General features: G+C 40.7%; 1 long non-coding RNA gene across 1 annotated transcript in view; it reads right to left on the bottom strand.

Annotated features, from left to right (window-relative positions):
* Window positions 1-14,186, bottom strand: part of LOC138368237 (uncharacterized) — a 470,460-nt gene that overhangs the window by 29,388 nt on the left and 426,886 nt on the right. The window contains exon 4 of the long non-coding RNA XR_011229548.1: window positions 3,527-3,678. This is a non-coding gene — a long non-coding RNA (uncharacterized lncRNA). The remainder of the gene's footprint in view (window positions 1-3,526; window positions 3,679-14,186) is intronic.

Consider the following 14,186-nt stretch of genomic DNA (forward strand, 5'->3'; position numbering starts at 1 on the left):
TATATCCTTCAACTCCAATATTTTTTATCTCACTCCATCTATATTGGTATATACTATTTTCAGGAATATGTTCCTCTTCCCATTGTTCTTTACACCCCCTTCCTTTAATGATTTTGTTGCTTTGTCTTTATGTACCATTTCACAAGCTTTCCAGTCCCTGACACTTTGTTAAAAAAAAAGAATTCCTCTCTTCTTCATTTCTATCCCCCATTTAGATGTTTCACTTCAGTGAGGTTCATTTTCAGTTTTTCTCTGTCCTCTTTTCAGAGGTCTTGTCTTATTGACCAAAGTTTGCCATCCTCATCACATTACAGTTTTCTGGTATTCCGAAGCACTTCCGTCATATATTTCACTCCATTAAACATCACCCCTTATGGGGCGGTTCTTGTCTTTCTCATATTTTCCTATCCTCCTAAAATCACTGACATGCTTCTTTGAATTTAGGCCTTCTCCTATTCCTACTATTTTTCTATGAATTTCATCTCTTCTGCTGCTCAGTCCACTCTAGATGGAATTTCCTTCTCTACACATCCAAAAACTATTATGGACTTACTTTTATCTACAGTGTTTTGTACCAGTTTACTGTTGGTTACCAGTTCTTTCCTAACTGCTGTGTATGTTCTTGTGTATGTGTGTGTGTGTGGAATTAAAGTACTTATAGGTGGGCTTTATTTTGTGTGGAGTGTGTAGGTAAGATGGTGCCCGAGGCCTGGAGTGTAATATGATACTGCCAGGCCTGGCCTGTGGTCACAACGGTTGGTAGGAAAGGCTGTGCTGGCAGTCAATGTCTCACTGGCTGCTGTAAGCCTCACAGGATCGATGTAGGCCTTACAAGATCGTCTCGCCAGCCAGCCATCTCTCTCTCTCTCTCTCTCTCTCTCTTCTTACTCTTTCTGTTTCTTTCTTTCATCTTCTATCTCTTCTCTCTATTTCTCTCTTTCTCTCTCTAAATGCAATAAAGAAAATTAAATTATACCTAACAAATCCAATAAATAATAATTAAAATTAATGTTTCAATAACCTTTGATTTAACCCTCAAACCGCTAAGGGCCCAAATGGAATTAACACCCACAGGCGCAACAAAAAATAAATCCAAAAAATTCTTTCGTCTTATAGAAGTGTTCATTTTTCTTCCCTGATCACGGAAATAATAACAAAAAAATCATAGGTGGCATATTGTAGCCGTAATAGGGTAGGGAAGTCTGGCAAAATAGAGGCGTTGGCAGAGCCTTCGCCAGACGAGGTCTACTCCGCCCGAGCTGTCAGACGGCAGTTGCCACAAATATATTATTACCTAATTATTTCAATGTCTCTGATTTTTTCATAGTTTTTTGCAGTAATATTATACAAAAGAGTGAATTGTGATATATTTATATAATAAAATGTGTGAACCATTACTTTATTCAAAATTATGGTGTGCATATTAGTGATTCAAATATTATGTTCATAAAACAATAAACAAATAGTTTTGCTGTTATTACACTACATACACAGGTCGCCCGTGCATGAATCGCCCCAGACACGGTCGTGCGGGCCCTTCAAGTACCAGGTGTTGCCACAAATATATTTTCAATTATTTGTTCTATATATTTCCAATGCGGTTTTATTTGTTTTTTGTTTTATCGTATATGATGCATATTTGTGTCCTTTACAATATGTATACAGTAGAACGTTCATAATGTTCCATGGACCTGTGATACATGTGTCAGTCATGTGTCCACAATAAATGTTTAGTCGCAATATTACTTGTTAAAAATTCACTAAAATTACAATATGTACAGTTTCACACACTGTTTACACAGTAACACACTGTATTACACACGCAGTACTTCGGAAGTGAGTAATAATCAACGAAGTAGTCCATGGTGCACAGCGCGATTTCGCTCTCGTTGCACTAAGTACAGATAAACTTTTGCTTCCTGTTTCTTCATTCTGTGTGCTTGCAAATAAGGCACTTACATACACCCTTGGCTTTAGTACTTGTAGGTTGCATGTAGCCAAGCTTGTAAAGCATAAGGTAATATTGAAAAGATTATAGGAAAAGATCAATTTGTAAGGTAGTCTTGATAAGATCGCTTTGTATGGTCCTACACAGGAAGAGATTCATCTTACCTCAAGAGTGTCCGTCAGTCAGAAAGAGATTCAGCTGGCCTCAAAGAGTGTCCGTCAGTCAGGAAGAGATTCAGGTATTCTTGAAAATATCTATGGAAAACACCACCATGGAAGCCACTAACACTGTTCATCTATGCTACTTCTATTAGATGCATCATCACTGAACGCAGAAAGCGAATTCATCTATGTATCATCAAAATAAATTGGAGATAGCATAGGATTGCAAGGGTGACGCTCAGAGCTACAACTGGATACACTCGCTGTATCGTCCTCATAGGTGCTGTATCACGTGCATCCGACCTTTGTGTTAGGTCCTTATTGTGCCTAACTTCACCAATATTATGACCCTTATGTTCTTCAAACAATAAGGTTTGAATTTCACCAATAGAGCATTATCTTTCAACACCGTGTTTGACACGTGTTTGGGAGCCAGAGGCGCGTGCGCCACCCATGGTTGCTCATTCAGTACTAACCCAGCCAGCAGCCCTAGGGCATTCTGGGAATTTTTTCCAAGATGGCTGCCTCTCACTGGAGGTCCTAAGAGTCCATTTTATACACAACCAGCCTCACACACATTTAGAATGGGTACGGAAAAATCCAAAAGAGTTTTCTCGGTTGGCGCAGTTTCCCGCCAACTGAGAATACTCGGCTGGTGCAGTTAAGTGGTTAAAACGTTATATCATAACACTTAAAACACGTTTTATTAAAACTATGACCTCACGTTTTATACTGGTCTTTACAAATTCTCAAAATATGTATATGAAATGTAATTTAAAACGTGCCGAAACAATGAAATGTCGTTTTTAGCACGTTTAGAAAATGTGAAAATGTTTGGTGGATGGTCTCGCCACTTCCCTTCCACCCCCCTTCTCCTCATTTTCACCATACACCAACACTGCTCCTCCCTCCCTCCTCACCGTCCCCTTTACGCAAACAAGAGTCCTTAGTAAAGTTAAAGTGCAGTTAAATGTTCATTTATTTTATTTATGGTTTATATTTATACTTGATTGTTTTGTATATGACAAATATGAGTACAGTATTATTATTTATAAAATGTAATTTTCAGTTATTATTTTTGGGTGCGTGGAAAGGATTAATTCAATTTACATTATTTTTTTATGGGAAAATTTGTTTCAGTTTACGAATTTTTGGTTTACGAACTGTCTCTAGGAACAGATTAAATTCGAAAACCAAGGTATCCCTGTAGTTAATAACTTGGAATCCTCCAATTATAGGTAGTCCTGTGAGGATATATATATTTTAATTATTAAGTTTTGAACTGATTGTAACCTGTCTTTGGCTTCATGATGAATTCAATTCTGTGAATAAATGTTGCCTTAGTAACACCCAACTATGAAGACAAACAAGACAGTTAGGAGGCGAGTGTCTCTCTCAGTCTCAGACATCTACATACCTTAAAGACAAGATGGTAGGTGTGCTGGGGCGCGTGAAGAGATGGGAGAAGCAAGGACTGTTCTCACGGTAAAGGGTAAATGTAGTGTGCAGTGCAACCAACTGTGTAACCTGGAAAGCTCAAGCCTGCTCCTTCCGGTGACGGAGTGGACCCTGTGGGAGAGACTCACATTAGAAGGTGTGTAGAAACAACGGCAAGATATGTCATCATGAAAATTACAGATATGTGGGAAATTAAAGGTGAGTAATGACCTAAATGTAGTCACAGGATGAGTTACATTCGTGCTGTCCCTTCGTATCTATAATCTTTATCATATAATGCTTTGAAAATACTCATAGTTTATGGTATGCACCAACACCTCACTTATACTGTTCCAACCCTCCAGAACTCTGTTCACAAGATAACACTCATATTTTGTTGACACCTTTGTTTTCTTAGCTTTAATCTATATCCCCCCTTTGTTCTGGAAGCTGCAAGATTTAAAATTTGCTTCTTGTCAACTGAGTTGATTTGTCACTACCTTGTATAGGATAAAAAACAACCGTACTTGTATATTTGTGAGATTTATGTAAAGCAATGGGCCTTGGTTCTTGACCAAGTCAAGACCCAATTGGAGCCTGACAGCTGAGTGAACAGCGCTTGGGATTTGTAGTCCTGATGTTCCGGGTTCGATACCGGGTGGAGGCAGAAACAAATGGGCAGTTTCTTTCACCCTGATGCTCCTATTCACGTAGCAGTAAATAGGTATCTGGGAGTTAGACAGCTGTTAGGCTGCTTCCTGGGGGTGTGTAACAGAAAAGAGGCCTGGTTGAGGACCAGGCCGCGGGTACGCTAAGCCCCGAAATCATCTCAACATAACCACAAGATAAGTCTTTCACACTCTTTAGATAGAGTGATCATATCCTGTTAGAAATTAAATATGCTTTGCAATATAATCTAGAAGAGAATGGGAACATTGAAACAGGTGATAAACTTGACTTTCAAGAGGTCACTATGGGGGACTTACAAAATTCTTTATTGAGTTTTATTGGACTAACTTATTTATTTATTTATTTATTTATTTATGCATATACAAGAATGTACATAAGGAATGTGAGGATACAAATATGGTAATTACAGTCTTGTAAAGCCACTAGCACGCGCAGCGTTTTGGGCAGGTCCTTAATCTAAGAAAATTTTAAGGAGGTGAATACTTGCAAAATTTATAGACAAAAAAATGATAACAGATTACATGAAATGAAAAAAAAAGATGAGAGAAAATTGTAGGTACAGTATATTAAAGCACATAGGTAGCCAAGATTGATTGCAATGACAGCTTGAATGGTAGTTGACAAAAAATTGGTAGGCACAATACAGCAGAAACAATATAAGATTGATTGCAATGACAGCTTGAATGGTAGTTGACAAAAATTGGTAGTCACAATACAGCATATGGCTAGCACATAAAAGAAGACAGCAATGAACACAATGATAAGGTTGTTTGATATTACATAAAAATTAGGAGATTGGGTAACACTAGGTACCGAGAAAATTTAAAGCTTAGTGTAGCTTGTATATTGCCTAGCTCAACTTGTTGCTAGGCAAGGAAGTAAATGAAATGTATGCCAAATTTTGCAAAATATATGATGAAGGCCTTTAAACATTCATACCAAAACAGAGATGCAGGACCAGAAAACAGGATTGGTTCAACAGAAATTGAAAGAGGGCCAGGAAGGAAAAGAAGAGAAAATGCATTCAATATTGAAAGAGGCCTAACCTGCAAACATACCAGCACTACAAGCAAGCAAGAAATAATTACACAGCGGTGAGGAGAGAGGTAGAAAGGAACTTTGAGAAAGGTATGGTGGACAAATGTGAAACAGATCCAAGCCTTTTCTATACATTCATTAACCATTTAACCCTTAAAGTGCGCATCACTTCATATGAAGTGTAAATCGTTTTACCAGTCAACTGCGCTTCACTTCATATGAAGTGTATGGGTACCGCGCACGATTTGAATGGCCCGCGGTGTAGCTGGGGGTCCCATACGCTGCCCAGGGGCTCTAGTAAACAGCGGCCATTTTGAAAAAAAATCCAGCTCACGATTCGATGGCATGGGAGGCCTCAGTTTAGCGAGAGTCACCATGGCGAGCGCACGGTCAAACGCCTCACGGGCACGCACCACTCAGTCCCTCACCCCAGAGCAAATAGCCCACGAATTATTCTCTGAAGGTGAAGAAAGTGTGTTTGACGATTCAGACAACGATGAGGATTATACACAGTTGTCGGGTGATAGTAGCAGCAGCAGTGAAAGTGAGAATGACCGCCATGCCATGGCGAGGCCTATACGCTCTCCCATGCCTCCTCGCCCATTTTCTACGCCAATTCTACCACGACCTCACAGTTCCTGTGGATATTTTCTGTTTGAGGGTGACGAGTCAGAGGGAGGTGACTCCTTTTCTGGGTTTAGTGACTCAGATCAAAGTTTTATTAAGCCTGTGGCTGGTACCAGTGGTGTAACTGGGCGAGAAATTGTCGCGTCAGCAGCATCTCGCCCGGCCAAGCGCCACCGCATGGCACCACATGAGGGACCAAGACCCTCGTGTTCACGTGCACCCACCTCACGTGCACGTAGCCGCCGTGCTTCTCGCAGACGGTATTCAGCTTCTGGTCGCCGGTATGCATCGCTTCCTCGCCGTCTTTCCTCTGCATCTCGCAGGACGCCTGGTGTACTTGAGTGGAGTGATGGTGACGATTTTATTCCTAATATTCCTCACTTTGACGATAAAGATGTAGGGATTACAAACCTTTTCCCTAATCAAGGTGAGGACATGGCTGAGATGGAATATTTTACAGCATTCTATGATGAACCACTCATGGAATACATTGTACACCAAACGAACCTGCATGCTGCTTACCTGATTGAGAGGGAAATCACAGAATTTTCACGACTGCAGCGTTGGAAAAATACCACAGTTGCGGAAATGTATGTGTTTTTGGCACTGTTTGTTGATGAAGCACTGTCACAAACATGCAATAAATGACTATTGGAGCAAGGACAAGACAATACCAACACCTTTATTCGGGAAATATATGTCACGAGACAGGTTTCAGATACTCCTCAGGTGTCTACATTTTGGAAGTGTTCAGGACCGAACACCTGATGATAGACTGTGGCGAGTGAGGCACTACATGAACGATGTTATTGGAAAATTCAGAGATTTTTACGTACCAGCACAGAAGCTGGTGGTTGATGAATCTCTCATACTTTTCAAGGGACGTGTTCCATTCAAACAGTACATTCCCTCAAAACGAAACCGATTTGGCCTGAAATTTTTTGTTCTTTGTGATTGTGAGACAGGATACGTGTTACACATGATTCTGTACTCGGCTAGTGATGTAGACATTCCCGGTAACGACGAACATGGATTCTCAGGGAGTGTAGTGAAGACCATCATGGCTCCGTGGATGAACAAGGGACACATTTTATACACAGATAATTACTATACAAGTCCCTTGCTAGCTCGGTTCTTGCTAGAAAATAGAACCGGATTGGTTGGTACAGTAAAGCCACAACGAAGGGAAATGCCTGTGTTTGACAACGGCATTGCAGTTGGTGAGTGTCAGAGAAGGAAAAGTGATAACATTCTGTCAGTTTGGTGGAAAGACAAAAGAGAGGTGAACTTGTTGACAACAATTCATGATGGAACAATGGTGAACAGTGGGAAAGTGAGCCATAAAACAAACGCACCACTATATAAGCCAGACTGTGTTTTAGACTATAATATCAACATGCGGTTGATTGATAAATCAGACATGATGATTGGCACTGCAGAGTGTGTGCGGAAGACATGTAGGTGGACGAAAAAAGTGTTCTTCCATCTTGTGGACATGAGCATGCTGAACTGTTTCAACATGTACCTTGTGAGAACTGGACGTAAGCCCACTTTCCGTGACTTTGTATTTGATGCTGCAATACAGTTATTAGGAAAGTTTGCAAAAGATGTCCCAGGTATTCAGCGGCCCATCATAAACCCACTGTTGCAGCATGCTGGTACTCCACGCCTCGCTCACACTGAAGGCTTCCTAGCACACAAACTTAAGTATTTGCCACCTGGTGTGAAGCGTGCAATAGCCCAACGTGATTGCTTGGTGTGTAAAACAACGACACGTAGAGACAAGAAACGGAAGCTTGTGCAAACATGGTGTGAAACGTGTGGTATCCCATTATGTGCTGTCGACTGCTTCAATGACTACCACAGTCTAGAAATCTTCTAAGTGTGCTTCAAAGTGTGTATAGCGTGTGCGAGTGTGTAAATATGTATACATATAAGCAGATAGCGTGTGCGTGAGTGTAAATATATACAAATATAAGCAGAACATACAATATAATAGACTGTAATGACATATTATATTGCCGTAATTGAAAACATTTGTGTGCGCCTGTGTATACTCAAATATGCAACAATTATTGATACAAAATATGTTCAAACAGTATTTGAAACACAATTAGTGAAAAAAAATTAGATAAAATGCGCTTAGACATTGTAAATAAATAGCGCGAAAATATATTTGTGGCAACTCTGGCTGTTTGAGGACCGCGCGCAACATCTCCCGGGCGTGTACTGCATGAGCGAACATGCAGATTGTGACGTCATCACCGAGCTTCTCGGCTCTATTGCAACAAAAGTAAGTACAATAGAATTTTTTTTTTATTTTTCCCGTGATCAGTGAACAGAACTTAACAGATTAGCAAAAAAAAAAATTTTTTTTTTTTTTCAAAATGACATGCGCCTGTGTGGATAGCAGGATATTAGACCCCGAGCATGTTAAGGGTTAACTGCGCAACGCGCCTGCAGGCCCAGGCTTTGGGTGCGCAACACGCCTCCGGGTGTTTTTGTTTTTCACGTTCCATTCAAAACTTCCGCGGCTACATGGGGTTCACATCAGTTTCCTCAGGGCTCTTGTAAACAGACACCATCTTAAAAAAAATCCTGGTCCACATTGCCGGGTGTCAGAGCCTCAGTAGTGAGTGAGCAACCAAGGCTGGTGCTCGCAGCACGAGCGCACAGTACTGCTGTTCAGCGTGTGATCACAGCATCGCCTAATATTGTCAAAATATATATATAATCTGTTTTATTTAGCCATGACAGTATTTTAGAAGAGCCCGAGTGTGATAATGACTGGGTACAATGTTCAAATATCAGTGATTCAATGCTGTTCACGATGTACACAGCGCTAGCCACAGCACCACAGCATTATTTCATCCATCTAGGAATCTTCAAACAACTTTTTAGGTTCCTTTTCAAAATATACTTGTTGTCAATTATTCATTTACAGGTATTAGTGACCAGGATTGTGGTTATAATGTGCGTTGTGCGTAGCAAGGAGGAATTTTGGTGAGGGAGGGAGGGAGAGAATTGAGGTAGCCTCACTGTGTGGCAGTAACTCTTGTTTTGCTCACCGTACTAGCTTCGTGGTTCGCTATGGGGAACACACATGTACATGGGTATATACAGTGTGTGTGAATAGTGTAATAACAGCACCAGGAGTATGTTGTGAGGAGATATTTTGGTGAGGAAGGTGATGTCGTAATCATGGCATCGTCTGCTGTGTGATTTGTCATGCAGTGTATGGTGGCCACTGTACTATTTGGACACAATACTGGTTTACTTGCATAGTTCTGGTAAATAAAACATGTAGATAGGTATATATAAAATGTGTAAATCGTGTAATAAATACAATAACAGTACGGTGGGAGAAGCAATGTTGGCGAGTAAGATGTTGGAGTGAGGGAGGGCTGGCTGGGTGTGGCTGCTCACACTCGCAGTGTTCTGAGTGTGTTGATGGTGAATGTATATAGTGTGTGACAGTGTATAGTGTGTACATATGTTGTAAATATACATAAATGAACATGAAACATTGGTGTGAATAACTGTATGATTTGGAGGAGCAATGTTGGCGAGTAAGATGTTGGGGGAGTGAGGGAGGGCTGGCTGGGTGTGGCTGGTCCACACTCGCAGTGTTCTGAATGTGTTGATGGTGAATGTATATAGTGTGTGACAGTGTATAGTCTGTAAATAGATTGTATATATACATAAATTAGCATGATACATGGTAAATATGTGCAACATATGTGTACACAAGTGTCATGCACAAAACACAGTGTCCTCAGACAGTACAGATGTTTTACTGCCATAATATAGTGTACATGTGCATTTTACATAGGATTAGCACGTAAAAACAAATAAAATATATTTGGAACTGTGTGCAAAAAATGAACAAAAATATATTCGCGGCAACTCGCGCGCCTCGCCCCAGGTACCCCACCGGCCGCGGGAGGTTACTGCACGGGCGAATGGGGAATGATGACGTCACTCGCCAACTTACAGACCCCCATAGCAGCAAAAGTAAGTACAAATTTGAATTTTTTTTGACATACCCATACTGGGGGAAGGGTTTTTGACATTTAAAAAAAACAAAAATATTTTTTCAAGAGAATTTATTTCCTGCGCACTTGGGGGTGTCATATTTATAGGCCGCGCAGTTAAAGGGTTAAAAGCAAGCTGCATGTAAAAGATAAAATCCAGAAATTGAGAATGGGGAACAGGACTACTGACAATGAAAAAGAAATGTGTGAAACACTAAATGAACAGTTCCAAAAAATGTGTTTGTAAAAAATGAGGATTTAAAAGAGCCGGAACAAATACCAATTCCAGGGCACGCCATAGAATACATAGTGGTATCTCAAGACAAAGTGGAAAAATTACTCAAGGGGCTAGGAAGAAATAAAGTGGTTGGACCTGATGGCGTTTCACCTTGGGTGCTGCGAGAATGTGCATCTGAGCTGAGCATTCCACTCAATTACTAATCACGACATCCTTGTACACAGGAATCTTAGCAGACATATGGAAAAAGGCAAACATAGTACAAATCTATAAAAATAGTAGTCGAGAGGAACCTCTAAATTATAGATCCTTATCATTAACCCTCAAACCGCGCATATCATATATAAATGATATCAGTGACAAAATCGAAACCGCGCACATCATTTATATATGATTTCGTGTCTAGCGCTATAATTTAAACTCCCCGCCTGGGATAGGGGCAGCTATAGTACAGCCATGACCGATAGTTGCCAGATGCCACCTAGAAAAAAAATCCAGGCCAACATTCTTGGGTGTTACAGCGTCAGTATTGAGCAAGCCACCAAGGCTGGCGCACGCAGCACGAGCTCACAGCACCACTGTTCAGCTTGTGACCACAGCATCGCCTACAAATACCATAATATATATGATACTGCTATTATTTAGCAGTGAGAGTATTACTGAAGCCCCCTGACTGTGATAAAACTGACCAGGATTCTGATAATAGCAGGATTGTGCTGATATTTAGCGCTGTGCTCCATGGAGGGAGGCGTAAGGCTGTGCGAGGGAGGGTTGTGGCGTCGTCTTCTGACTGTGTGTGGCCACCATTTATTGACTGCACTCACCATACCAGCTTAGTGGTTCGATATGGTGAACACAAATGTAGATACTTATATATAACGTGTGTATATAGGGTATAAACAGCAAGAGGAGGAGGTTGGGAGCCGCCATTTTGGTGAGGGCAGTGGCGTCGTCTGCACGACTTATCATGTTGTTTACTGATGACCACAATAGTCTTTGAGCACCATACCAGCTTATTTGTTCAGGTATGGTGAATAAAACAGGTAGATACTTATATATAATATGTGTATATAGCGTAATAACACCACAAACAGTATTGTTGAAGGACAAATATTAGTGCGTCTGGCCTTGAGGGCGGCCGCCGATCAGCTGACTGTGTGAGTAGCTACGTCTTTGTGGCCTTTACTCACCATACAAGCTTAGATGTACAGTTATGGTGAACAAAACATGTAAATACGTATATATAACGTCTGTGTATAGTGAATAAATACAGAAAGAGTATTGTGGGAGGTAAATGAGGGTGAGTGAGGTGGTGTTGAGGGAGTGAGTGGCTCGCTGGTGTTTGGCGGTCACTCCTCGTTGCTTTTTGACTCACAAGACCAACTTAGTAGTTCGTTATGGTGTACAAAACATGCAAATACTTATATATAACCTGTGTGTATAGTGTAACAACAGCAAACCTATTTGTTTATTGTTTTATGAACATAATAATTGAATCACTAATATGCACACCATAATTTTGAGTACAGCGATGGTTCACACATTTTATAATATAAATATACCACAATTCACTGTATGGAATAATATTACTGCAAAAAAACTAAGAAAAAATCAATCAGAGACATTGAAATAATTAGGTAATAATATATTTGTGGCAACTGCCGTCTGACAGCTCGGGCGGAGTAGACCTCATCTGGCGAAGGCTCTGCCAACGCCCCTTTTTTGCCACACTTCCCTACCCTATTGCGGCTAAAATATGCCACCTACGATTTTTTTGTTATTTTTTCCGTGATCAGGGAACAAAAATGAACACTTCTATAAGACGAAAGAATTTTTTGGATTTTTTTTTTTTTTGTTGCGCCTGTGGGTGTGAATTCCATTTGGGCCCTTAGCGGTTTGAGGGTTAACAAGCGTACAAGTCAAAACACTAGAAAAACAGTTAACCCCTAAACTGCGCAACGCACCTGCAGGCCCTCGACAGGAGTGCGCAACGTGCCTCCGGGTATTTATGTTTTTAGCGTTCCATTCAAAACTCCTGCAGCAACATGGGGTTCACATCAGCTTTCTCAGGGCTATTGTAAACAGATGCCATTTAAAAAAAAAAAATGGTGGGCCACATTCCCAGGTGTGAGAGCCTCAGTACTGCGTGGGCAACCAAGGCTGGTGCATGCAGCATGAGCTCACAGCACTGCTGTTCTGCTTGTGACCACAGCATCGCCTAATAATGTCAATATATATTATATATATATACTGTGTATATATATGTATATATAGATATATATATATATATATCCTCAGATCCTGAGGATATATATGATATATATGTGAAAGCGGTGGTGCTGCTTCTTTCGGGGAATCACAGAAAATTATTAAATACAGAGGTCTGGCACACTGCTACAGCTTTGTTCCGATCGGCCCGGAGACCCTTGGTTCATGGGGAAAATGTGCAGTGAAGTTCCTGAAGGAATTGGGGGACAAATTGATCAGCGCTATAAAAGACCAGAGAGCAAAAAGTTTCTTGTTCCAGTGCCTCAGTGTTGCGATTCAGAGGGGAAATGCCTGTTGCGTCTTGGGCACTAGTCCAACTTCAGAGGAATTCGAAGAAGTGTTTGACTTGCAACAATGATTGAACCCGTCTGTGACATTCATCAATGTTTCTCATTGTCGTTTTTTTCAAGAGATCCATAACCTTTAAGCACTTTTTGTATTATTTTTGTATCAACCTATATATAAATATATATATATATATATATATATATATATATATATATATATATATATATATATATATATATATATATATACATATATACACACACAGTGATACCTAGTTGATACCTGGTTGATACCTGGTTGATGGGGTTCTGGGAGTTCTTCTACTCCCCAAGCCCGGCCCAAGGCCAGGCTTGACTTGACTTGTGAGAGTTTGGTCCACCAGGCTGTTGCTTGGAGCGGCCCGCAGGCCCACATACCCACCACAGCCCGGTTGGTCCGGCACTCCTTTTAGGAGACAGTCTAGTTTCCTCTTCAAGATGTCCACGGTTGTTCCGGCAATATTTCTGATGCTTGCTGGTAGGACGTTGAACAACCGTGGACCTCTGATGTTCATACAGTGTTCTCTGATTGTGCCCATGGCACCTCTGCTCTTCACTGGTTCTATTCTGTATTTTCTTCCATGTCGTTCACTCTAGTACGTTGTTATTTTACTGTGCAGATTTGGGACTTGTTCCTCTAGTATTTTCCATGTGTATATTATTTGGTATCTCTCTCATCTCCTTTCTAGTGAGTACATTTGGAGAGCTTTGAGACGATCCCAATAATTTAGGTGCTTTATCTCATCTATGCGTGCCGTATATGTTCTCTGTATTCCCTCAATTTCAGCAATCTCTCCTGCTCTGAAGGAGAGCCTCAAATAACAAATTTAATCCATTACGGCGCCATGTTCGTCATGTGAAATGGACGTCATACAAAACGAATGTCCCCATTTAACCACTGTGATGCGCTGTGTTCATTGTGAAATTCCCCCAGTGTGCATGACATCAAGTTTTCCCAAAAAATCATTTTTCTTTGTAAAATGATAAATTACCTTCCCTGATCATGTCTATGTAAAAATAATTACCAAATTCCACTTACTCTGGCTGTGAAGACATGGACAAGGTGCACTGTGACGTCATCAGAGGCTGATCGCCCCTGTGTGAAGCCCCCAGACACGGTCACGCAGGCCATTCAACCACTGCGTGTAGCCACAAATATATTTTCAAATATTTGTTCTATGTACAGGCATACCTCAGTTTAAGAGTTTAATTGGTTCCTGGAGATGCCTCGTATTCCGAAAACTCGTATTCTGAAGCTAATTTCCCCATAAGAAATAAAGAGAAATGAATTAATCCGTTCCTGACTACCCCAAAAACCCCACATCAAACTAAATTTTTATACCTAATTCATCTAAATATACCTACAAAACTATGTTCAAGTTATTACTTACCTTGCTGTTGAATGCTGTAGGCTTATGG

This window comes from Procambarus clarkii, chromosome 24, assembly GCF_040958095.1.
Source record: "Procambarus clarkii isolate CNS0578487 chromosome 24, FALCON_Pclarkii_2.0, whole genome shotgun sequence".
In the NCBI taxonomy this organism is placed as follows: domain Eukaryota; kingdom Metazoa; phylum Arthropoda; class Malacostraca; order Decapoda; family Cambaridae; genus Procambarus; species Procambarus clarkii.